The following is a 26,063-nucleotide window of genomic DNA, read 5'->3' as shown; positions in this document are numbered from 1 at the left end:
CTCGACGCTGTGTTTGCAGACTGAAAGACCTTGAAATGTGTCTTGAAACGAGGACTTAACCGATGGTGGACAGTGATTGTATCTGTAGCTTATTCTTTATTCAATTAAACAAGCATTGGATTTGGTGCTCATCATGGTTTCCAGAATCGCGGAAGCAGATCTGTCACTTCAGTTGTAGCCCTAGCAGAAGCCTGATTCTAGTTTTGTAAAGAAGTGATGAAATGTCTCCCTGACCTTCAGTGAGGTTCGGATCAGCCCATAGGAGACCAAGGAGTATGGGACTACTGAATTATGGAAGGACTTTGAACAGTGCGCTGTGCTCAGAAGCCCCCATTCAGGTTGTCACATCTTTGTTAGGAAGGGACAAAAAGTTGAAGACGGTTGAGAACAAGGACGCCAGGTAGCTACTGCATCGTTTTGAAAGTCTGTCTGCTGAGAGCTCTGCCCTAGGCTACACCGTGTACTTATGTAGCTATGAAGGTATTGCACAGCTCCTGGTGCTCCTGTAGAATGGGACATAGAAATACAGCTACAAAGGGCATGCTATAGATCGTACGTGCCAGTGTTAACAGATGCTTGCAAATCCTTGGGCAAAAAAGCAAGTTTCAACAAATGAGATGGCTTTTGGGTGCAGTGCCTCTGTAGAACATCACCTCTTTGGGGCTGTGCAAGGCTTGACATTTCTTTTTGAAGACTACCAGTGTTGCTTTTTTCACTTCTGAAATATATTCTTTGCAGCTGTCCTGCATTCAGAAATAGTATTGTTCAGTGCTCAGAACTCCCGGTCATCCGTGCAGCAACAAAGTGGTAAGAGCACAAAGAGGAGAATACAAAGAAACTTTAGGAAAGAAATCAATTTACTGTTTGAGAGGATTTTGCCATCTAGAAAAGCAAAGGGGAGAGTTTTATTTTTAGATCCTGAAAAAACTGTCAGGCGTTTCTTAAAACATGGAATCATACTTGCTACGTTATCTGCCATGCCAAGTAATTGAGCTTCGACTTTAAGCACCCTGCAGATATTTCACCTTCTGTCGTTATATATGAAATACAAATAACGAAGCTATGGTCTGCAGGGTTTCTTCGTTATTTGCTGCGCAAGTTAGAAGGCAGGTACAGGGGGTGAATCGGGGGACTGTGCGCAGGGAGATTACTACCTGCTGATTAAAGCATCCGAATGCCACCCTGGAAGAGGAGGTGATGTCCCTGGCACTGACGTAGGGTTCCCACTTGCTGGTACTTCAGTGAGGTTAACTGGAAGCGGTACAGATAACCCCTGAAAATAAAGAGAATGCTGGCATAGCTGTTCGTGTAACAGTGAGGCAGTTTATGGAACGGATTCAATTGAAAAATAGCCTTTTTATTAGCTTTCTTGAGGTGCTTTTAAACTGGATTCATTACCCGAACAAATTCACCGTGCAAACAAACAATCACTGGTGCTGTCACGTGGGAAAGGATGTTGTGAGAGTAGGAGTGAATGGTCAGGACAGAATTGGAGATATTTTTGAAAAGAGTCTTGTCTAATCAGATTGTAATGACATGTGCTGACCTTCTTGCCACACAATCCATGAATTAATGTAAGTTTCTTTTTAATTAGGAAGCTCGTGTATACAGAACATGGCGGGGGTGGGGGGAGAAAAAGATTGTGTCCTGGTTTTTCCCTCTGTAGTGAGAATGACAGCAACTCATAGTGCATGGTCTGGAAAATTATAATTAAGAGAAAACAAACATATTGTTGTGAAAACACAAAACTGAAATGCAGCTTTTAAGAAAGGAGGTGAAGTATTCAAGCCTACCAGTGAAACATCAGAAATTGTTTCCTTCAGAAGTATTTGGGTTTTTAGAACAACTCAGAATTGCAGCAAAAAATCTAATGTCATTTGCTCTGCAACTCTCGTTATTGTTGTGATCTTTTCTTTTGAAAAATGTTTTAATCTGAGTCTTTTAGATATAAGCAAGCATCCAAGTGACTCTGGTAATGACTGTCCATGATAGTGTCTCTTTCTGGAGTTTGCGTCTTTTTAAAAACTCAAAAGTATTTCACCCAGCGCAAAGTGAGATTGCTTTAGGTGAGTGATGGAGGTTTTCTGTAGATACCTGAAGCTGCTTATGTTATTTTAGCTAAGATTCCTTATTCTGTGGGTAGAATTTCTCGAGCTGGACATGAAGTCATTTACAGAATTGGGTGCTCTGTAAAGGTCTGACAGCGTAGTGAGACACCGACTAAGACAAAAACTGTTCCATATATTCTAAAATATCCCATGTTTTCTTAAGTGAATATATGGTGCATGTCCCTGACTTTTGACAGATTTGGAGCTAGAGATCCTGTGTCTCACAGAAATGCTTATAGGTACAGCACTGCTCCCACTTTGGGGTCGTTTTGATCCTGAAAGCCATGTGTGATATGAATGGTTCTGAAATAGGTGCTGCGCAGCGAATGTGCCAGAAAGTCCTGTTGATTTTCTGGTGTTGGGAGTTTGTAGTGGGGCAGCCAGAAATAGGATAGATCCTGTGTTACCTCGATGTCATGCAGTTTGAAAAACCTGGAGATTTGTGGCGTGTTCAATGCATCAGAAATCATACAGCTTTAGGCTTTGCACTTTCCACTCTGTTGAATAGTCATAGGAGAAGAATATTACTAGCAAGCTTTGAAGTTCCTCAGAGTCTTATCTAAAACCCCTATAGATCTGTACCCTGCAGAGTCCAGACTTTGTCCAGCTCCCCACTAAGTCTGTAGAAGGATTAAAACCCCGCTTATGCCCGGCCGTAGGTCACAGCTCAGATGTGTAGATCTCTTGCTGTGTTTGTACGGGCTGACAGAGAAGTGTTTATCTGCTGAAAGAGCTGGGTGCCGAGTTTAGTGGTACCCAAGGCCTCTCTCTGCTTCTATTATAATGCCATTAATAAAGAAATAATAATAACAGAAAACCAAAAAAGCCTAGAGCAAATAACTTCCTTGAAGAACAACTTCAACAAATAAAATGGCAAAATTACATCTTTTTTGTGTGTGTTAAAGTTACCTAAGTTGTTATTGCTCAGTAGTATTGCAGTATTACAGACCTCTGGCTTTCAGAGTTTTACTTTCATCTCTGTGGGAATGAATCAATATTAACAACATTATGGTTTAAAATAGTAATAATCTTTACTGAGTTCCTGTTTCCTCTGAGATAGATTACTTTTCTGCACAAGTGGTTACTCTGGGCCCTTTCTTGCTTGCCATTTCACACTCCACACCTGGATACTTCAGTAAATCCTTCATTATAGCAGATTTTACCTTATTTGTCAATATTGTAGCCAGCTGTTTGTGTCTCTGTGGTTAATGTCTTGTTGATACTTCCCTCAGAAATTCCCCCTAAGACTTAGAAATTAGCTTTAAAAAAAAAGAAAAACAAACAAAAACTTCCACCTGAAACTTCAGCGTATTGTCAGAAATGAAAGTGCTTTAAAGATCTCTGTAACAGACTCTCAGGGGAAGAGATGGGAGCCCTGCTTGAAATCTTTGCATGTAGCTCAGAGCGAGCGCGCGTTCCGTGCTGCAGGGAACGATCTGCCATTGGCAGAGGGATTGCCTTGCGGTTTATTTATATGGTAACAGGAGCGAGCAGCGAGAAACAAGAGCTGGCACCAAAGAACAAGCTAACAAGCATTTATTGTGAGTGTAAATCAAATGGTGGATATGTAGAGGTGGCACAGAATTACTAATAAAAATAGAGTTGGGTGACCTAGTTAAAGCTTGTCACCTCGGTCTTCTAGGACGCAACATCTGAAGATAGCCACATAACTCAAAAGACTAGAACATGAGGAAGAACTTCTTCCCTCTGAGGGTGACGGAGCCCTGGCCCAGGCTGCCCAGGGAGGCTGTGGAGTCTCCTTCTCTGGAGATATTCCAGCCCCGCCTGGACGCGGTGCTGTGCAGCCTGCTCTGGGTGACCCTGCTTCGGCAGGGGGTTGGACTGGGTGACCCACAGAGGTCCCTTCCAACCCCCAGCATTCTGGGATTCCGTGAGGACAAGGAGATAAGACATACCTGTAGCCTGGGATTCTCTGTCAAGAAAATTTCACAGAAGGAACTAGCACATAAATATGGCCGTATTGTTAATTCCTAAAGTGGTTGATTCTTCTTTCAGAAATAGTTTTTGTGTTTGCTGCTTCCTCTCTGAAACACGAGTGCATCCTTTAACCTGAAGTGCAAGAGCCTAAATTTTAGAAATGGTCGGAAATTAATTAAGGATCAGAGGTGCCACAGTGCCGGGAGCTTTGCAGTTGGATGGCGCTTCCCTTTGGAGCAGCGGCGGCTGGCAGGCACGGCGCAGAGGTCTGCGTTCGTTGCGTGGGGCGTTGACTCAGCTCTGCGAAGCGGGGCTGCGGGAAGGAGTCGTAGGAGCACTCCGATTTCAGAACAGCCACGCGAACACCAGTTCCTTGTCCTTCTGGCTGGGAAAGATGGCTGCTACTGTAGCATGCTGTAGGGTAAAGAATTTACATTTCACCAATTTCTGTAGTCACTTGCTCTCTGCTTTTCTCCAAATTTTTGTTGTAAACCTGAAAATGTGTATGTTTGTGTAGCCTTTCAAAAGTGCAATGCAAGCAAAGTCTGTTGGGGAAACAAAAGGCATGTACTGCTGCTTGAAAAGAAAGCTATGTTAAGGTTAGGGGAAAGGATGTGACTTATATTGGTTACTACAAAATAAGGAGCTTGGTTTTCAACACCTTAAACATGTGACTCTAAATTTGTGTCCGTGGATATTGCTGCTTGAGCCCTTGAGGATGCTGTAGCCCAGTCGATAAGCAGCTGGAGTGGGCTGTGAGAGAGTGGCCCCTACTCCTGATTCTCTTGCGCGCGTTTCTGCGGTGACTGTGAGCAAGTCCCTTCTCTTGTACGCTCTGGACCCTTTCCTTGGCATCACGTCATCAGGGGAATGATGCGTAAACCTCTTTCACAGAATCATTTGAGGTGTGTGGAAGAAAAGAATTAGCTGCAGGCATTTGGTGTTGTGGTAAATGTTTAATACTTGGGTAAATGCCAATTCTGATAAGGTGTTCAGTGAATTTCAGTTCTATTGTTGACATTAATCCTTGAAGGAGGATTAAACTGCAGTGAACAGGAGATATTTCGCTTCTGGATGACAATGTTCACATTTCTTTTATGTTCATTAACTTGATGATGTCAATTAATGCATCTTAAATTTCCTGAGTGTCCATCTGCAGATGAGTGCAAGATGTCTGTGGAGGGATGTCTGGGTGCTTTTTCAGTTTGGGCCTTTGTTTTCCAGAGCTTTCTTAAATGAATTCAAAGACAATGCACAACACAAAAACAGGCTCTTGTGAAAACAAAATTAACATCAAAAAGATTCTTCTGATTCTAGTTCCCTGAGTTTGATCAGGGGAATGAATAGAATATTAAGACTCAATATCCTTATATCATCTCCTGCCATCAGTACAGAGAGGAAATAAGTATACAAATCACTAAATTGCTTCAAAGCTGCTTGGCAACTGCAAATTACAGAATTGATCATCTGACTCGTTTATATTTCTTTCAAAGAAGAGAAGAAGGAAGAAAACCAGTTCAGGATTATCACAAGGAGTAAATCCTGTTGCAGGCTGTGCTATAATAGCATCGGGGCTTCATCAGAAAAATGACAAAAGGCAAAGCATGCAATAGTTATATTAATAATGACAAAAACCAGCTGTGCTTCCCTTTGGCTTTGTCCTTTCCACTCCCTTTCATCCCCAGAGCAAGCCTAAATAAGAATATAACTGAAACTTGATTATTTTTACCCATGAGTACTTCTATATGCAAACAGATTATACTCACTGTACTTTTTTTTGCCTATTCCTTCTTTCTTCTAACTCATTTTAGTAACCTGGAACTGTAATAGAGGAAAGCAGGTTGCATGTAGGGAGAGTGTGTGGGTCATGCATGTAAAATACTATCTCTAAAGGACTGCAGGGAGAGAACCTTCTGTGGATAATTAAAAGTAGCTTTAAAACAAGATTTTCATTCCATATTCATTAATTTATCTTATCCTGGGCAGAGGTAATCTGAGAAATTTTGCAATCTATTTTTCCACCTGAATATTCAGTGACTTGTAGTCGGTTAACGAGAGTGATGTGACAATTTTTAGTAGGAATTCTCCAGTCTGAGCTAGCTGACTAGCTAGTCTCGTCTTCTGCAGTTTGTTCCCTGCCATTTTTCACTTTGCTGTTTTCCTCTGGTTATATTGTTTGCAGTTTATTATCCTAAATTAATGATTGTCTCCAAACTTTCGTTTTGTGACTGATGTATACTTGGTGCTAGAAGAAGTACTGCCAGCAAGGACAAATCCTGCAGCTGCAGCATTGCAACGTGTCCATAGTCTGTATTTCAGGAAGTGGAGCAGAAAGAGGTAAACACTGAAATCTTTTCTTTCAGAGCCCTTTGTTGTTGTGGAAATCCGGTAGCTTTCTGGAAATGCTATTACATTCTCTAATTTCTTGAAGAAGGATCCCAAGAAAATTTTGTCCTAATTTCAGTATATTACAAAACCTTAAAAAAAGGAGGAGGAAAAAAAAAACCCAAAAGCCAGTTTGGAGTCAGTCTGTGCTAATCTCTGTAGTTCCATAGGGCTGTTTAAGCTACGTTTTTATTTGTCTAAAGGAGAAGTTGGGTGTCATGGCTTGTCTTGAGTAGTAGTACTGGTAAAAAAATGTTGTTTGAAATGGCTTTTTGTTGATAAATGGTGTCTTGGCACAATCTCAGTATCTTTCTTTGCTGTGTTTTATTTTATTTTTGCAAAAATATGTTTTCTTTCCCAGTGAAGATTTTTCCACCATTGTGCTGGAGGAAAAAGAAAAGAGAGTTTGTAACAAACTTCTCTAAACCTGGAGTGCTTCTGTTTGGAGACTCTGGCAGACTGCTTATACAGGTTTCGTGTGTGTCCCCGAGGTGGGTAGGGCTCCCTGGCTGCCGTACCTCTGCTGGTGCAGCCTTCTTCCCCGCTGTGGAAGAGATGAGATTGAGTGCCGTGTGGGTTTACAGCTCAGCCTGGGACTGTGGATTTACACAGAAGACGGTAAGAACAGAAATCCCTGGACTGCAGCTGCCAGCAGGCTTCGTGTCAGGAGTTCCAGAGAGTAATATATTTGTCTTCCCCTGGAAAAGCTAAACAGTTTTCCGTTGTCTGACCAACTTCTGTCATCGCCTGTGTTATTTCTGAACGTATTTGGTTTCCTGATCTGTTTGGGTTTCGAGTACTACAGTTGACTCTGTTCAGATACATATGCATCTTGGTATCTATGTCTCTTGGATTTGAAAATGGTTTTCAGTAAGCATTCTTTTCATATTAGTATTAGCTCTGAGCACCCTGACCTAGTGGAAGGTGTCCCTGCTCATTGCAGGGCAGGCTGGACTAGATGACCTTTAAAGGTCCCTTCCAACCCCAAACTGTTCTGTGATTCTGTGATTGTTTCTCAGTTCCTCTCTGTCTAATGCCTTGACTGTTAAAATCAAGGCAGTGGTCTGTTCTTGGACTTCTATGGGTGCTCCAGTGAAGAGACAGGTTGAAGGTTCGTGCAGTGGTATAGACGATCCAGCCTATGTGGAGGCAATTAGATTTTTAATTAATCTAATTGTCCTACAGTTAATGTAAATGTCCCATGAAAGTCCCATACAAATAGGCTTGTGGCTTCCAGAAAAGAAGTTGTGTCTTTTTTTGTTGTGAAGTTAGTCCTCTGTTTATAAGGGGATCAAGAGACTTTTGACTTAAACACAGACAACTCAAAAGTGCATTTGAAAGTTCCTCAGAAGAGGAACTAAAAAACGGCAAGAGCAAAGATAGCTTTTAAAAAGTGATTATCTTGCAGTGTATTGACAAGTTCTGATTAATGACTACACTGCCTAAACTGCCAATATAACACAGTGCTACTATTTCTGAATGTTTCTGAAGTCATTTATTATATTTCCAGTTACTGTTAGCAACAGCAGCTTTTTCTGTACAGGTTTTATTACTTATACAAGCATGGTAACACTGCATTGTTCCAAAAGGTGGCTGGTGTTGTGGATGTTAGAATGCTAAATTCCCTCAATTAGGGTATTCCAGGATCAACAAGTAGTAGATTAGCTCCACACAGGCTGCTTTGCTTAAGATTTTGATTAAATTTCCTCATTTAGATAAGTGAAATTTCTTACTGGTGCTCCTAAGTGTTATGGAAGCACTTTGTACGTGGTTCAGAGGGGAAGCTGCTCTTGCTGGTAAGGGACTCGCCTGAGATTTAGGAGTGCTACATACAGTGTTCTCTCTCTGCCACAGACTTTGTGAGGGGCCTTAGGCGAGTCATTTATCCTTCAGCTGGTCCCGTTCTCCAAATTCTACTTGAAAGGATGGAAAAACGCAGGAAAAGCCCAAAATGACACTCTTTGTTTTCTACAGGCAGCAAAGTGGGACATGTGGGGACTGGCTTTTTCAAGACAGCAAAAAATGGGAGGTGAAGTTTTGCTGCCTACATCTCCTTGCTGTAACCGGAGGATTGGCTGTTCTTTCTGAAGTGTGCCAAATGTTTCATTCATTGTGCAGGCATCTCAAATCTTAGTGTGGTGCTAGCTTTCCATGTGTGAGAGCTCTTGAAATCACTTGCTAGGGGTATGAAATTGCTCAGGGTGTCTTGTCCTTGCTGTAGTAAAATACTGCGACACAAAGGAGGAGCACTGCATCCCGGCTCAGCCTGCCATCTCATCGTCCGCCTTGCTGCTGCTTGTCCCAAGCAACTGCTGCTCTGGTGAAGTCAAAGTTAAATAGTCTGGGTTTTACAGGAGCAGCTTTTGGTGCCGCAGGTGGGCACCATCTACAGGCTATTAATGGGTTTTCAAAATAAACTAGAATAAACTATTTGTCCAGGCAGTCAGCTCTTGGAGCTTGGGTTTTTTGGGTTGTTCCCCCCCCACCATGTCTTTCCCACTTTCTTCTTCTTCATTGAGAAACTTTTTGCTTCTTAGTCATCAACAAGGGATAATGGAACAACCAGTATTTTCTGCAATCAGTAAATAATGTAGAGCTCGAAGGGAGGAAATAGGAAATCTATTGAGAGAAGTAAATGAAAATGAAAATGGAATTACATTGCTTTACAAGATGCGGATATACTGAAAGTAGTTTTAGACATAAGAGGCAATACTTTGTCATTTGTATTTAGGTCTTAGGATGGGTTGATGCTTTTTGCTTTGTTTCAGTATTAACTCTTTATTAAGATCTCTGTCACGGATTCCACTGTTTTATACGTTTGCTAAACGTATCTGTACAATGCAAAGAGCTTTTTATTAGCGTTTTTAAAATGAGCTGTCCTTTCACAGTGATGAGAAGAGGCAGAACACAGAGTGGATGAGAATCACAATTAAAACGCACAGATTGTGCATCCTTGAAACGACGTGAAGCTGACACATCCTGCCTGTGTGGTAGAGTTTAGGTGAGGAGTAGAATGTAAAGATTTTCCGCAGCTTTTTTAAGGTGTTCATCTAGACTCCTTCACTGGTAGCAAATGATACCTCCTTATGGGCTTTGGTCATCGACAAACCACTTAGGGAAGATTGTATCATCTCCCATTTTGCAGAGATGTAAAACTGAGGCACTGCGACTTGCCTGGAAATGCACTGGAAGTGAACGGCAGAGGTGGCATTCTGAGTTGCCAAGTAAAGGTGTCTGTGATTGCTTGACACACAGCATAGAAGTGTGAAGCAGCCACCTAAAAGAACTATTCCTTTACCTCAAAACCTGCATGTTCTTGTTGAAGACCCAAAGTTCACCTCATGTCTTGGGTGAAGAAATTTAGCTTTTGGAGAAGTGTCAGCAAAGGAAAGCTTCTGTAACCTTGGCTGTATGTAGGCCTCTGCTGTTGCTTCCAGGAAGAACACAACAAAGAGCCAGAATTTGCCACTTATTGAGAGGGGTTTAAATAGTCAGCTCCCATTTATGTTTTCCCAGAAATAGCTCTGAGCAGAGCTCAGAATGGAGCTTTCCATTCCAGGGAAATGGAATTTGCTCTGGGCTTGTCTTTTTATTGTGACTTACAGAGATTCTGCCAGGTAAGCGTTTGTGAACTCATACAGGTCTGAAGATTGCAGCTATCATCTTGATGACAAAAATATGGGAGTTTTATTCGTGCCTTCTGGGAGCCAAGAGGTTAAGAAAATGACTTAAATTTTTTCTTCATTTCCCAGAGTGTCTTTAGAAGCGAGAAATACACACATCAGTCCTAGAAACACTGATCAGAGCTCTGCCCTATCTCACCCCTTCAAATCTAACGACTAGAAAATTGACAGCCGAGCTAAAAGGGGAGGGAAGAAGAAAAGAGTGGGATGAGCAAAGGACACTTTTAGCTCCTCAAAATTCAACCCGTGCTACAGGAACGGTTAGGGACTCTGTTAACCTGTATTTTATACCTAATTCTGTTCCTTGTCTGCCAGATCACCACGTGTTCCTAAACCTCTTGGGTATTTTTGACCATCACTTCCATTATTCTTTGCATTGAAATATGTAGAGATTGAGGACCCATCCATTTGTAGCAGTGGGGAATTAGTTATAAGGAGTCAGATTTCTTCCTGGTGGCGATATGGTTAATAATCCAGGACTACTGAAGATGATTCCTGTTTGGGCCCCATCTGGGAAAACGTGGGTCAGGTAGGAGAGTGTCAGTCCTGGAAATTTTGTAGCAGTCATGGCAAAAGTCATGATCTCTGCTGGCAAAAGCATAATACTTATCCCCCTTCCTAAATATCTGCTACATTTTGTATTTTTTCTTGTATGTGAATCTCAGTTTGCTTCTGCCTTGGGTTTTTAAAGGTCATGTAATAACATTCAAGTATCTATAGAATAGTTGCAGCCTAGCTAGATTTCATAACATTTATTTGTGTTGGCTGGGCTTTTCATATTTTAATCTTGCTCAAGAATAACTGACAAAATCAGTCAGGATAATTCTCTGTGTACTATTAATACTTGTCACTAGTTGGCAGTGACAATTCACTTTGAGCTCCCAGTGGATGGGGGAAAGGACACCTTTCTGACACGTAACAAATAGTCGTTTGGAAAAGAAACAACAAAAAAAAGGCACGTCTGCCTCTCCTTTGCCTCTGTGTTTAAAGCTAAATGAACCACCAAGAGCACTTAAGGGACTTCTAGGTCCAGAAAGGAGGAATGCAGTACATTGGCAGTGGTGGGGTAAGGCTTCATTCTAAGCAGATGTATGCTGAAGATAAGCTCTTCCTCAGCACGCGATTAGAAAAAAGATGGCTTACCCCACATGGATCACAGCACAGGTCATGCATATTCAGAAAGCTTTTCTCCCTTTTGGAGCCTTTTATTGTGCACAGTTCTTCAACATAAAAGAACAGCTTGATTTACTTACGTTTTTCCAGATCACAAAATAACAAACAGCAGCCCGCAATTCTGGGCCCGGAGCTGAGAATGCAACCAGTGGTCCACGAGCCCTTTGAGGAGGAATTCTCGGGAGATCTGCAGGTGTTCCCTGCGTAGCGGTTGGCAGCACTGACAAAGCGTTTTGCTAAGTGAGAGGGAATCCCCCGTTTGTGTTCTGCACAGCTCGGTAGCTGATGACGGGGTGGCTCTGGGTTTCTTGACTGATGCTGGTAGTAGCACTATGGACGTTTTTTTAAATGCATTTTATGTAACTTCTGAAGAGTTATATTGTACTGTAAATTGCTGTCTTGAAGTCTGACCATTTGGGTTTTTTTTTTTTAAATTTTTAATTGCTGTAGCATTGAAAAATCTTAGAACAATGGAAGTACATATTGGCTATTGCCTATCCAATCATTTAGTATGTTGAATGCAAAAAAAAGACCCAAAAGTGGTCATTTTAATGAAATTACAGAGAGTGGGAAGTGTTTTTGGTTTTTTTTGGTCTTCATTATGTTTATGTTCATTAAGTTTATCTTGGAGCTGGAGGCAGAGTAGTTGTGCAGTGAAAAAATAAAAAGAACACTTGGGAAGAGGGTAATTATGGTTATGAAGCAGTTGCCCAGTTCTCTGCACCTCTACTGTGAAGCATTTCTCTTAGGAGTGTCTACCTGTATCATTGGTAATTAGTTGTTTAAGGTCTGAACCCAGGTCTCCCATTTGAAATCAGCGGAAATACTCTCCTTGAATCTTGCTATAAATGTTTGGTCCTGTAAGAGCCTTTGATTTATGGGGCTGCTGCTGGTTTCAGTGAGTGTTCTGTGACCACAGAGCTCCCAAGACAGGTCTCAAGCTGTGGCAGATAGCTTGCATGTTAATTCAGCCGTGTGTTCTGGTTTGTTTTGTTTTTTAAGGGAATAGTTGGAATGTTACTGTGCTTGTATTAAAGATAAGTACTGGAGTTCAAAAACATAAAACAAGCCACTCTTTTGAGCGACTAACCACTGTTGCGTGACCAATTTTTGCAATATATTTAAGGAAACATGATTTTCAGAAGAAGAAATTGCATCAATACATTTGTGACAATATGAGAAGCGTTAGACTCCAATCTTGGCTGCTTACAGAACACTTTAGGTTCAAGAACTGGGTATTCTGGTTTACTCATCTCTGCAAGAACTGCAACTAGGGTTGTGTTCTTCATAGGAATATTGAGAAATTTTCCTTCTTGTACATTAGGAGAAATGTTTTGCAAGCTTATAGAGTTCTTAAAGAGTCCTTACTAGGGTAGCAGCAAATGCCCAGCCCTTAGACTGTTCAGAAAACAATCCTATCTGTATAAAAATTACAGGAGGACAGAAACAGGATTCTCACATAGGTTAAATAGGAATTTCACTGAATGCAGTGATGCCCTATTTTCCAAGGCAAGATCCTGTTGAATCACTGAAAAACAGTTTCATTTAGGGTTTTTATTTTTCCAGCTAATGTCGGTTTCAGAAATTTGTAATTCACTGCTGCGACTTTCCCAGATTTGTCTCTTAATTAACTGGCCCACGTGATCTCTCACATTGTAGACATCAGAGATTTTTCCTGGAATAAGGAAATATTTAAAAGTTATTTGCAGTCATTCAGTGTTTCCTCCCCTAATGGATTCTATGGCACTTAGCATGCACTTACCTCAGTTTTTATCTTGCTGTCCATCGCCCTAGTATCTGAGTTCTTCCCATCAAAAGTAAAATCTCTTTCCCTGAAATACTGATGATGAGAATGGACAGGTTGTTTGCTTTAGAGAAGCAATAAAAAGAAATCCAAAAAGGCAAAGCTTAATGAAGAGAAGCAGTTGCATTTAGGAGTATCAGTGCTCACAAACCAAGTCGAAAAGATGGGGTTTGTATTTTAGATCTGAAAAAGATAAGGACTCTTTAATTCACTCTTTTTCTAGTGTTGGAGATTTTAAAGGGCAGAGTCTGTTTTTCCATGTGGTGATGTAACACAGCTGGTAGGATTTCGTCCAGGCAAATTGGTTAGGGTGATCTCTTCGAGAATTGACGTTGGAGTGGTGCAGGTCCCTCAGAAGTTCCTCTCTCTTGCTAAGACAACTTTCTTTTCATTTACTTTTCTGTAAGAAGCCAGGCTTCTGGGAGGAGGTCCAACTGCAGCAGAAAATGGCTGTTCTCTGGGTTACTGGAAGCGATAGTCACACTTGGAGTATCTATGTGAAGACTTTGATTCAGGTTCTAAAGGCCTCTGTTTTCATTGCCATTGGATCCATGTTCTCTTATACCTGAATAACTGTAGGCTCCTATGGAATTTATAGAGTGCTTCAAGCCCACGGTTTAAAAGAAAAGTGCCAGATACTGCTTTGAAGATACCTATCAATCTTATTGCTTGTGAGCCCAGTGTTTCCAGTATCTGTGTATTTCCTCTGATAATTTGTGAGCTCGTCCTTTCAGCAGGCCCTGTAAGCTATACCTGTTCTATAATCCATCCTTTGCAGTTGGAAGGCTGAGGCACGGAGATACTGAGCTGCTTCTCCGCAAAGAGCATCTGTGATAAAAATGGCACTTGAACTCATGTCTCCTCTTCCTTAGTCCTTTGAATTTAACCAAAGCTGCTGCTTGAAACCAAGCCCTCTCTGACCTTTCCAAGAGATCTCAAAAGTTTCCTTACCCCTAGGGGTGTTGTGAAGCTTAATTAATGTTTGTAAAGTGCCTTGAGTTCTTTGGATGAAAGCGCTTTGGATTATTAATATTAATAATAACAGATGAGCCCCTGAAACATTCTGGTACAGTAGAATGAATTAACATGAAGCAAGCAATCAACAACAACAACTCAAACTGGTAATGCCGTCATAGCCTTGGGCGATGCGTACAGCTGGTGGTCTGCTAGATGTGACAGATGAATCCACTGATATTCTCTGCAGTCATTTCCATTGTAAATTAAACTGTCTCCCATGTCCTCATAACAGCAGCGTTTGAGGCAGAAGTCACTTGCAGTAGTAACTAGCTTTTTCCAGTAGAGGCTTTTTTTTTTTTTAAATCATCTTCAGCAGGTCATATTCAGACATGACAAGAGCTGATACATAACTTTTTTGGCTGCTTTTCAGGGACATACATAAACTGTGACAAATTGGGCACCATTCTCATAGTCACGTTGGCCCTTGTACTCCGAGAGAGACTTACTCCTTCTGCAGTGTTTCCACCACAGTTACCTGGTGCAGGTACCTCATGAGGAGGGGTTGCTCCTGCTACAGAAGTGTCAACAAGAAAAATAACAAGAGAAATGAAGGCACAGGGACTAGATGACTCAGCCAATGCCTTTCAGTCTGTCAGAGGAAAGGTAGGGTGTAGAGTCCGTGGTCCATGTCGAGTATCCTAGGTACTAAACTGTGGTGTTTCAGCTGTTGTGACCTCCTTTCCTTGCACAGGAGTGTGAAAGAGCCCAAACGGAACTGAGAGTGAAATCCACGGTGCCCTTTTCATGTAAGCAGGTATCACGCTAGTAGAAAAGAGCTGCTTCATACTTGCACAATCTTATTTTTCTTTCAACCTTCTCTTCCTTCTAGCATCAAAATGCAATGAGACAATATAAATTTTTGTATGTAAATTACGAGCCTAAAAGCTGCCGTAACCTTGGTAGATCAGAATAAAAATCTGTTATGTTGAAAAGTAATTGAGGAAGCCTTAGGGCGATTTCCCGCAGAAGAAGCATAGTAAGGAATATATATTTTCTTGGACTATTGAACAAAGAGTTGGACTATTAAGGAGAGCGTATTAATGATTTATGCGAGGTTTTTGGAAGAGGGACTGCTGCTCAGATGCAGGTTTTGCACAGTTCCTGTATCAAAGCGCAGTCGGTAATACTGTAATTGCTATTGGTCATAAGGGAAAGATTCACTCTATGGAAAATGACATTTCAGGAGAAAACTTCATTTGTTGTTGGAACAAGTTCGAAATTTATAACTGAATATGAACACCAAAATGTTCTTAGATTGGATTTGTTTGCAGGTGTGAAAGAAAAAGGGAACAGGGAAGGAGGGAATGTAGGCATTCAATTTTTCCACGTAAATACCACTATTCTCCCTGAATTTCTCTGACACCTGTTCACTGAATTTATATGTACAGCTAGGAATCCGACAAGCTCATGTGAGGACTAATTTTGTATTTTCATCCTGGCAACTTTTGCTTCACAATGTGCAAATCTTTTTTGGTTTAGCATGCTTGGCATTTTGCAGGAGCTGACCCTGAGTTGTACTGTTTAATTAAGATAACATGGAGATAGAGTGAAGATCCAACAGTGGATGAACAATTACTTTTAACCTTCATGCCTCTTCTCTTCCCCACAGTATCTATATCAGTGCTGAATATGTAGTCATGAACATCCCCTCTTTTCTTTTTAAGGGCTGATTGCTTATCCCATTGGACTATTTTTCATGTTTTTTTTTCCAATGTGATCATGCAAAATCAAACATTCACCTGCCCATATCTCATTGAGCTCCATCTGTGTCTGTGTCATGGCCTTGGTTCTGTGCTGAATAAGCTCAGTGAGCTGCTTATAATGTGATGGAGCAAAACCAAAACCCGTGTCTTGATGGGTAATACGTGGAAGAGACTGAAGGGAGGGGCACTTTCTCCATTGGTTCAGTTATCGCTGATTCTGGTGAATGAGAGGTAAAGGCTGCAACATGGCATGAACAATTGAAAAAGCATGGCTTTTGTGTATGTGGGAAGAATTTATTTATTTATTTGTAAGTGGACATGTTTATATCTCTGCTGTTCTTGTTGCTCGAGGATGGTTCTTGCTCATCTTGACTGCAGCCGGCATCTCATTTTGCAGTGTGCAGAATGCGGTCCCCCTCTCCTCGCCACCGCTCAAGTTGTCAGGTACTCTGGAAGTTGGCGTAAAGGGTCCTACAGCTGAACACCCGTTCCTGTGCTTCGAAAATTCCTTGTTTCAGCACTTCTGCACAGCTCTGAAGGGCAGGACTTCACACCACAAAGAGTAAATCTTTCCTTACAGTGTTTTCCGTTGTGAAGTAATTTGCTTGTTGCCATGTTAGGTCATTTATTTAATGAGACAGGGCAAGCCCTATGCTGATGCATTTCACCACAAACTGGTTGGTAATAAAGTCACTAAAGTGGTGTGGCAGGACATTAAACCTGTAATTATGATAGTGGTCAGCTTTTCACACAAGACGCTGCTGGCAAGCTTGTGGATTTCTTCACTCAGTATCGCTTCCAATTTTTTTCTGAAGTCCAGCTTTGATATAATGCACTGTTGTGGGTCATCTGTTTCCACAGCATCGTTTAATGTCTTACATATGCAGCAATATGTATGCCATTTGGTTAGGTTCTTGTTTTTATTGGTTCTGATTTCCACTGATAACATTGAATCTTGATCTTGGATATTCCCTGCCCCTGTCACAAGTAAAAATTGCACTTAACTAGAGAATTCTTCTTTTGCTTTGGCTGTTCTGTTAGAAACCATCTCCATTCATCCTGCCTTTTACTACTTACAAATAATAAACTTAATAAGGAAATTAAAAATCAGTGTTGATTAGTTCTGATGATTTTAACTTAGATTCCAGATTTCTTTTCTGCTTAGTTGATGTTGACATGTGTGTCTTTGAATTCTAATTTAGTCAAATGTATGCCTGTTGATTAAATTGCAAATATGTGGCACCTTTCTTGTGAAGATAACAATGCCACTTTTTGCTTAGTTTTACAATACTCTGTTATGTCTGCTTGGATTAAAATGTAAAACATGGCATGGAGGGACCAAGTGGACTGCTCTAAGCCGAGTGCCACATCTAGAGGGGAAACGATGGACAGTGGGAAGGCCTCAAGAGAATCATGGTCGTCTTGTAGGCACAAACACAGTGCTTCATCTGTATCTGAGCCATTAGAGAAACGTCTCCCACCTCACACCTCCTTCTATGACGACTCCTGTGCTTGTTTTCCGAGCAGCTTTCTGCTCGTCCCATTACCCTAACAGTCTATGTACAACCATGTCCTCATGCCCACAGCTACCCATCCATAGATGCAAAGACCCCGCAGTTTGCTACCGGTTTGCTTTGCTCAGTCCTTTTTTCGATTACATTAGCTGTCTAACATGTCAGCTTGGTTTGTTTCTTCTTTTTATTTGTCAAGTTTGTGACTCAAGGACCTTTGTCCCAAATGTATCTCAGTGTGTATCCACACAGTTCTTTTCTTCTACGGCTGTATGAGTCGCTAGATTAAGCTACTGAGATTCCCTATAGTTTGATTTTTATCCTGTCACAGTATGCGGATCAGTTCTGTTTCCTTTCAGATCATGTCAGTCTGTCCTCTGTAGATTATTATCTTTTTTACTGTAAAGCAGTAAAGAAATTGAACGCGTACTAGAACAAATGTTGGAAGTCACTTCAGTTAGTAGCCAGCATATCCACAAACTATGGCAACTGATGTATCCAAAGACACGTAAGATACAGGTTTATTTTCTACTGATTTGTAAGAAGTATTTCATATATATTCATGGAGTTTCCAGCTGGGGAGTTTAATAACAAGCTGGTTTTTGAGTTCTCCAGTTTCTGAGGATCAAGTCCAGCCATTTTTTGTATTTGAAAGGGTTCTGAAGTCACTAAACCCAAACCTCAGACTTCTTTCAAATTGCCTTCTGACAGCAGTCCTAACTTCAGGCACTCAAATGTTTACTAGTTTAAAAAAAAATAATTATGGTTTGGAAAGACATTACTGTTAATTTAAACAATTCTGGCCAACACAGATTAGCTTTTAGCAACATCGTATTCAGTATAATCAGGATGATTACATGAATATCCAGTGTTTTCTATATGAATATTAAATAGCCTTAAATTCAGCAAGGCGTCTTTCTTTGCATTATCGGTGCACTGTTTTTCTCTTCATTTCTTACTATTTGAAGTGCAGTAGAAAAAATAAAGTGGGCTAGGAAGTGTCTGAAGTCAGAAACGTATTCCTGTCCTTCAGTTTTGTGGCAAATAATTGGGCCCTGAAGGAATTGGCTGCTCGGTCGTTCTCTCGGCAGGAGTGTGTGTATGTTGGCTGTGTTGCTGATAGCTGCCTCCCAGCACTTCGTTTTGGCGGGAGCCCTGAGGACTGACACCTCAAAGGATTTCGGGGAGGGAATGCTCAAAGTGGAGGGGTCAAGTTAATATGATCCAGAGCCCCATTCAATGGAGATATCCACAAGGGAAAAACATCCAAACGTTTTAGTAAATTCCGTTTTACTCTTAGGGAGGTAAATTCACTGACAGGTTTTTATTGTTCACCCTGTCCAGTGTTGGCTACATGTCACTCTTATTAGCCTCTAAACCTTTTAGACAAGCTCTTTCGCTCTACTGGTGTGTGTATAATAATGTATCCGTGTAAGCAGCATGCACTTCTGTTGGGGGAATTTTTTTGGTTTACCGAGGTGTTGCTGATTAAAATTTCACTGAAATCTTTCACAAATACTTACTAATTTAGGAGTATAGGTCTCATTTATGGACGTTGATGCTCAAGAGGCCAGAGGGGTTGGATAGTGCATATGGAGGTCAAAGTAGTGGTGAACAACTGGAGAGACAACTCTGCTTTCAGGGGCAACGTACAATACTTGACTACTTTGGGCTGAGTTATTTAGATGTAGCAACATTTGCATTCTGTTCCTTGTGCTCTGTAACTCTGCTACCTCTGGAGCTCAGTTTCACCATTTGTAAAACGATAGTAGTAGTTTTACTAATGATAGATCACAGTAATTGTGTCGCTCCCCTGCACAGCAGGTGTTGATCCTGGTGGAATGGTATGCAGGTACTTGATAAAAATGAGTGATGTTTTCCCAGAACCTAAGGAAAATTTGCTTTTTTTACTGCTGAAGTTGTGTTTGAAGATTGAAATATGACTCTAGACAGACATCTGGTTGCAGTCAGAAGCAGAACATGCTTGATTCCGTATAGTCATCCATTTTCTTCAGCGAGTCTCAGCCCAACATGAGGATCTGCTAGATAGATTCAAAATGCAGGCCTGTTTTAATGCTGAGTGTTATAATAAATGGTGAATGTTATTGTACATTCAGGTACTTTTACAAACCTCTTTTCGTGCAGTTCTTCCATATTTTCAAATAACAACACCCAATTAAGCACTTGAATCAGTGCTGCCCTCAGCAGAGATGTAATTAAGCAGGTGTTTAAATCCCTTGTTAAATTAGTCTCTTATATTTTTCTTTCCTAATCTACCATTACTATTCCTGTCCAGAAAAATAATGGGAAAACAAATGAATCCTGAAACCCTAGCTTTGGGCTTGTAAGGGTCAAACTGTATCGGCCATGCACAGTAGATCTATGGAATCTAATCAAATTTAGGTGAAACAAAGCAGATTTAAATAGAAGCTGCTGGATAACAGCAGTGAATGGCAAAACATTACTTCTCCAGGAAAGAAAAAAAGTTAAATGGAATAAAAATCCACTTGCAGAAGGGCATTATGTGGCACTTTTCCCAACTAATGGCTTGACTGCTGTAATTCAGAATGCTCACGAAATGCATACATGGCCTGGCTATAAAGAGAATAGGGAAACAAAGAGGTTGCTAATTCAATTACAAATGTTATAGATCAAGCTCTTTACTATTCATCTAAATGGAAATTTACACTAAATAACATTATCATGAATTGGCTTAGCAACTTAATGGACTAAGATTCTTACATCTAACAGATTGCCTGGTCTCTGCTTGGTCTTGAAAATTCTCTCTTGTGGATACCTTTAACCAAGCCTCAAAGCACTCTTGTTATGGAGTAAATGAAATAAAGTCACATCATCATTTTCATTAGGTTCACTTAGCTAATAGATGCATTAAGTAGTTTCTGTGTAAAGTTTGGTCCAGTCATGCTTATGGCCAGGACAAGAGATACAGGGTCTTTCAGAGTTCTGTACTTTTAGACAACTTGGTGGAGGTGTTTGGTAAGCATAACATGCAGATTCAAGTGCAGTTTTTGTTCTATATATATATATATATATGTAGGTGTGGGGGGTTTTTTTTGTTTGTCTGTGTGGTTTGTTTAGGACACAAAGCATCTCATCTGGGACCCTTGAAAAATTTTCTGGGCCATTCTGGTCTTACAAGTTGTTCTTTTAGATTTCAGTACCATGTATATTAATTGAAGTACGTCCATTTTAATTTTCCCTGGTCCTAAGGCTGCTAGGTATTTCAGACCATTGCATTAATACTCTTTAATGAGGAGTGTGTGTCCTGCTGTCCAGTTATCAGGCTTTGCTGGTGCTGTTTTCACCAGAATGGTGACAAACACACAGCAGGATTGGCCTGAAGACTATTAAAGACTTTGTAAGGAGGAGCTTACAGCATATATTGTAAAGGCTTATTTAAAGTAAAAACAGATGGGAGGAAAGGAGGGTGAATGTGTGCAGACGTGTATGTAGATGGACTCTGGTGGTGCTGGGTGATGCTGTAACAGCTCTGCTGGTGCTGTGAAGAAGTAACGTAAAGTTGAGCAAAGAAGATTTCCATATGTTTTAAATATGCTGTTTCTCGTGTCGTGGGTAAATGTATTAGTTCTGCTTGATGTGGTGGAGCAAAATGAATGGTTTGGTAGAAAAGGGGCTCAGATTTCAAAGTAGTATGAAAATTATGTCCTGCATGATGTTGGCTCACCCAAAAAATGAGGCTTGTCCCTTGTTAGTGCACCTACGCTGAACTTCACAGTATTTCTAGGATAATTTGGATGGAATCAGTTTCTCAGTGGGTTTCTCTGTTGCCACGATGTATGATGTCTATGGGCAGCTAAACTTCTTGCAAAACTCTGGTTTTGAATTTTGGTGGCTTCTGCTTTGGGAACTGCCTAGGACTAGCTCCCTGAAGGCAGCTGGGACGCTTCAGCCTTGGAAAGAGAAAGCTTTGGGGGACTCTTATCAGTGTGTTACCTGACGGGAGGGAGTAGAAATGATGGAGCCGGACTCTTCTGAGTGGTATCCAGTCACAGGACAAGACATACTGGGTAAAAATTGAAATACAAGAAATTCCATTTAAATGTAAGAGAATCCTCTTTATTGTGCAAGTGGCCAAACACTGGAAGATATTTCCCAGAGAGGTTGTGGAGTCTCCGTCCTTGGAAATATGCAAAACCTCAATGGTCACGGGCCACCAGCTCTAGCTCATCCTACTTTGAGCAGGGATTTGGACTGATGATTTCCAGAGGTCACTTCCAAGCCCCAACTGTTCTGTGGTTCCGAGATTTAAGAACCTAATCCATATTGAACAGCAATGAAGATAAGCGTCCTAGACTTTGAAATGGCTTTTGAAAATGAGACTCCAGCTCCTCAGTCAGTTACGATGCTGAGTGGAGGAATAATGTAATACTCTGAAAAAACATTGTGTTCGAGTTCTACACACCCTTCAAAAAGTTTACACGTGAATGTATGGTTCTGGTGCTTGATATGAAGCACTTCAGAAAAACTTTTTTAGGATGCTTTTAAAGCTCCAAAATACTTCCATTTGTACAACTGTTTCTTAATTCTTAAAATAGTCTTAATTCTTTTTGTTGAATTTTGAATCCTAGCTGAAGTAGGAAAATAAGACATTTCTGCATAGTTCTGTGATTATTGGATACAGACTGGGAAATGCTATTGATGAAGAGTTCATTGCTTCAAAAGGTTACTTTCCTAAAAATAAAAAGGAGCCAAGCAATGTTTGCTGTGCCAAAGCTCATTTCTTCTGCCTAGGAGGGACAATAAGCATGCGATTTGAAAGGTCATTGGTTCTTTTGTATGCTAATAAACAATTAGTAAGGCTGGGGGGAAAGATGTGGCATCAAATTCTTTAGAATGTATTTCTGAGCAAATTAGCCATTCATGACAAGTTGAGAATACTGAGGCTAACATCTCCTGAATGATTTCTTAGCCATCATTTCAGTCTCTCTGAAAATATTGCTGTTTAATCAGCTCTGGCTAACAATTATTTTTCTCCTTGACAAGCACCTTCTGGGACTTCACCCCTGAGATTACTATTTTTTTTATTGTAACATTTTATAGCCGATAAGGAAAAAGGATTTAGGAGAAGAAAATAACTGACTTTTCCTTCCAGGCAGTTATGATGTTGTATGCATATGAAATATATGTGCTTAGAATCGAAATTTGATGTTACTCCAGTCATTTTATTGCAGTGGTAGCAGTGCAGTTTCACGCGTTATCATTACAATCCCTCTCCCTTATCCCCCCACCCTCTCTCACACACAGACACGCTGCTGCCACACAAAAACTGACCATCTGGGCTACATTTTGAAAGCAAAATAACTGTGATTGTGGGTGGAAGGACCTAACTTTCTGAATGCCAGATACCACAGTTTAAATAGTACCCACAAAAGACTTGCTCTTCCTATTCCTGAATTGCTCGGGAACATCTGCAGGCTAGCAATCAATTTTTATTTTTCCCCCTAATGATTGGAAAACACATTTTAGACTTCCTGGAATGACTTTCACCTGTCCTATTTCTTTACTTGGCTTTCATATTAGTTCTGCCTTCCATTTTTTGGATGCCAAGGGATATTCTCTTACTAAGTTTCCAGAATACAGGAACATTGAGTCAGGATTTTTTTTTTTTTTTTTTTTTTTGAAACAGCAGGAAAGCTGCTGCTGCACAAAGAAGTGCAGCCAAGGCTGGTGGCTGGGAGAGCAGAGTGCAGTAAGGAGGCAGGCTGCACGCATCCTTTCTGCCTGCAGTCAGGTTTCTTGGTAGTTACGTTGGGGCAGGTAGGAGGTTGGAACTCTGTGTTAATCTGCTACTCCTCCTGCTCCCCAGAGCACCTAGCTGACATTGTCCTGCTCGCTCTGTCCCCAGGCTTTCTCCAGCACGCTGCAGAGTCCAAACTTCTCAGCGCAGAAGTCTCGGGAGGATTACCCAGCACAGCCTTTCTCCCAGTCTTAGGCAACATGCGGCTCCGAACGTGGGGGAAAACAGGGTATGTATGCAGAGCGGTTATTTCCTGGGTACGAGACGAGCTTGGTTGATTCTGATCCCAAGGGGAGGACCAAGCTGTGCGTGTACAAGAGCTGGACGGAGTGGCAGGACTTGTACAGTGCCTGAGAAATCTCAGACAAATGATGAAAAGTTAGCAGACGTGCCTGGTGCAATGACAGGGCAGCAAACTCGCACGTATTCAGATGGATGCGCACAGAGGCATTTTCCAGTTGCATCACGGTAGAAGCAGAAAGCCCGCAGTTAGCAATAGCTTTGTCGAAAGTGCAGCGTTGGCTCGAGTCAAGGAGACGGCTGCTGCCAGTCTAGCACGTTAGCTTCTGCAATTACTACAGCTACAAATACTGCTCAAGACAAACATGGGAAATAATGATCATTATCTTTTGAATAGTTTCATATCTCCTTCTTTACACAGCTCCTTTAGTCAACAAAAATATTTAGGTACTGGAGTTAAGTACGCTTACCTTTTGTTTGTGGGAGATGCTTGTGTGGCATCAAAACAGCATCTAAAATATCTGCTGCTGTTACATGGAAGCTTTCAGTTTACAACTTCTCTTGCTTATATTTGTTTATTTTTAATTAACTTTTTTATTGTTTCAGCACACAAAACAACGAAATTATAGCAGTTAGAGGACATTAGTGAACAGAGATACAATCTTCTGTAAACAATAAACAAGGCAACATTGCACCACTCACTGCCATACGTGAAAGCCTTACGTTGCACGTAGGGCATGATAGTTGGCATCTGAGCCACCAAGAGAGAGAAATGACTGAGGGAAAAGCAGAAGAGTCCCTGATTAAACAGCAGTCTGCAAATGAATTAACTTGGTAAACATGATATGCAAGAGGTATAAAGAAATTGTTCTAAATGTCAAAAGAACTTTCACAAATCCTCGTAATAAAATTTGAATTTAGGTTTCATTTATAAGTAGGTTTTAAAGGATTAATACAGAAGTGCACAGGCTATAGATTTTCCCTCCTAGGAATGTTTTTGAGATTGCTAAAAGTTTGCACTTGAAGACAAAGCAAAAGCTGGAGGGTGTGAGAGGGCAGACAAACACACAGAGGCTTGACCAGTTTCCGTCCCCTGACCAGCGCGTTGACCCGGGCACTTCTGTGGAGTGCGAGACTGAACTCAAGTCCTGTTTTGACTTAATTCAGACTCTTTGGCTTCTGTGCTCAGTCCAGCTAATACATGCTTGTTAGCTACCTTAATAAATTGTTATTTATAGGTCTGAAGACTAGAAGAGCCCATTCAATCATTTTGTCTGACCCCTTTCCACAGTAGGTCACAGAATTGCCATATTAATGTCAATTGATTGCTGTAATTAAGGGATCGAATCAGTGAAGACATTGCTTCGAACTGTGGGTTATACTCGCATCGAATAACTTTTCTAGATGGACTACTACTGATGCTGCCACTATGCTAGTAAAATCTGTTTATCATAGATAAACTAGTCCTAGAACCTCTTTTTCATGAATAATAATTCTTAAAGCAAATTTAGAGATGGTGAAAGGTGGCCTCTAATTTTGAATACTGTAAGTGCAGCTTAAGTTAGTCTAGGCCTTATTTCCAAATCAACCTCAAATCAGTAAGCGCTCATTACCTGTGCGGGCTCCAAAGACTAGGCACAAGGTACTTAGTGCTGTGCAGCCACTAAGGAGTGAACTGAAAATCTAGAAATAGAGCTGGAAAATAGAGGGATTTTTCATCCTGAGGTTTAAATTTTATTTCTCCCCAAAACAAAATGGCCAAGGAAGATACTTTTAGAATTTTCTACAACACAAAATAGTTTGCAGTATGTTGATTTTTCCTTTCCTGTGTTTTGAGAATATAATCTTGAAACATAACAGTTAGGATGAAAGTTTTGAATTAGCCAGAAACAACCTGATTCTTGGACAGTTCTTTCTATTGAAAAGTCAGGTTAAAAACCTTGCATCCTGCTCTGGCTAGAGGCAGCGTGTGACAATGAATTTACACCATTCTCTTCTATTTCTTCAGCATCTATGATACTGGCAAGGGCAAAGTGTGCGTGGAAATGCAGTGTTGGACAGCGCGTCTCAACCTTGGACATCTGAGGGAGCAGTGCTGGTGTTGAGAGGTCAGTTCCGGCTCAGTGCTTGCTTTAGTTCTGGGTTCCTCTGCTGAGAATGACAAGAGTCGCCTAAATTGGTGAGATGTTCTGGTGCTTTTTCTTTATATATCAGTGTGTCAACTGGGAAATCGCCCGAAACTAACGTATCTGGTACAGGACATCTAAAGGCTCTCTTCTTTTCAACTCTCTGGCTGACCCAGATTTGAACCTGTGAGCTACTATTTAAAACACTCGGTAATAATGAGCAACTTCCACATTATCCAGGAATAGTAACTGAAAGACAACTACTTTGGGTGCTTACTCACAAGCCTTTTTTAATCGGCTTTTGTCTCCTCATCATGGGTCTGTACAATTTAGTTGAAAACCAAAGGCTGTGGAAAATTTACATTAAACCCCTGAGTTTCATTGAGCAGAGAGCACTTTTCAATTCAAGAGTGAGCTGCAAAGCTTAAACTGGGCAAAGAATTCATTATTTTAATGATAATAATTTACACTTGCATGGGAGCTTTCATCCAGGAAAATACCATGATAGAATTTTCCATTCATAGTCTCTCCAAGATGGGGTAATTTCACCTTGATAAGTATGTGTATTATATTTGCCTTTGCTATTTGGGAAGGAA

General features: G+C 40.9%; 1 protein-coding gene across 1 annotated transcript in view; it reads left to right on the top strand.

The window, feature by feature from the left end:
* The window catches only part of LRRTM4 (leucine rich repeat transmembrane neuronal 4), a 679,501-nt gene that overhangs the window by 322,667 nt on the left and 330,771 nt on the right, over positions 1–26,063 (top strand). Inside the window, exons 6-7 of the mRNA XM_075444811.1 lie at positions 23,210–23,330; positions 25,350–25,449. The gene's annotated coding sequence lies outside the window, so the exon portion shown is untranslated. The remainder of the gene's footprint in view (positions 1–23,209; positions 23,331–25,349; positions 25,450–26,063) is intronic.

Source organism: Opisthocomus hoazin, chromosome 28 (assembly GCF_030867145.1).
Source record: "Opisthocomus hoazin isolate bOpiHoa1 chromosome 28, bOpiHoa1.hap1, whole genome shotgun sequence".
NCBI classification, from domain to species: Eukaryota; Metazoa; Chordata; class Aves; order Opisthocomiformes; family Opisthocomidae; genus Opisthocomus; species Opisthocomus hoazin.
This window is presented reverse-complemented; position numbering and strand designations above follow the sequence as displayed.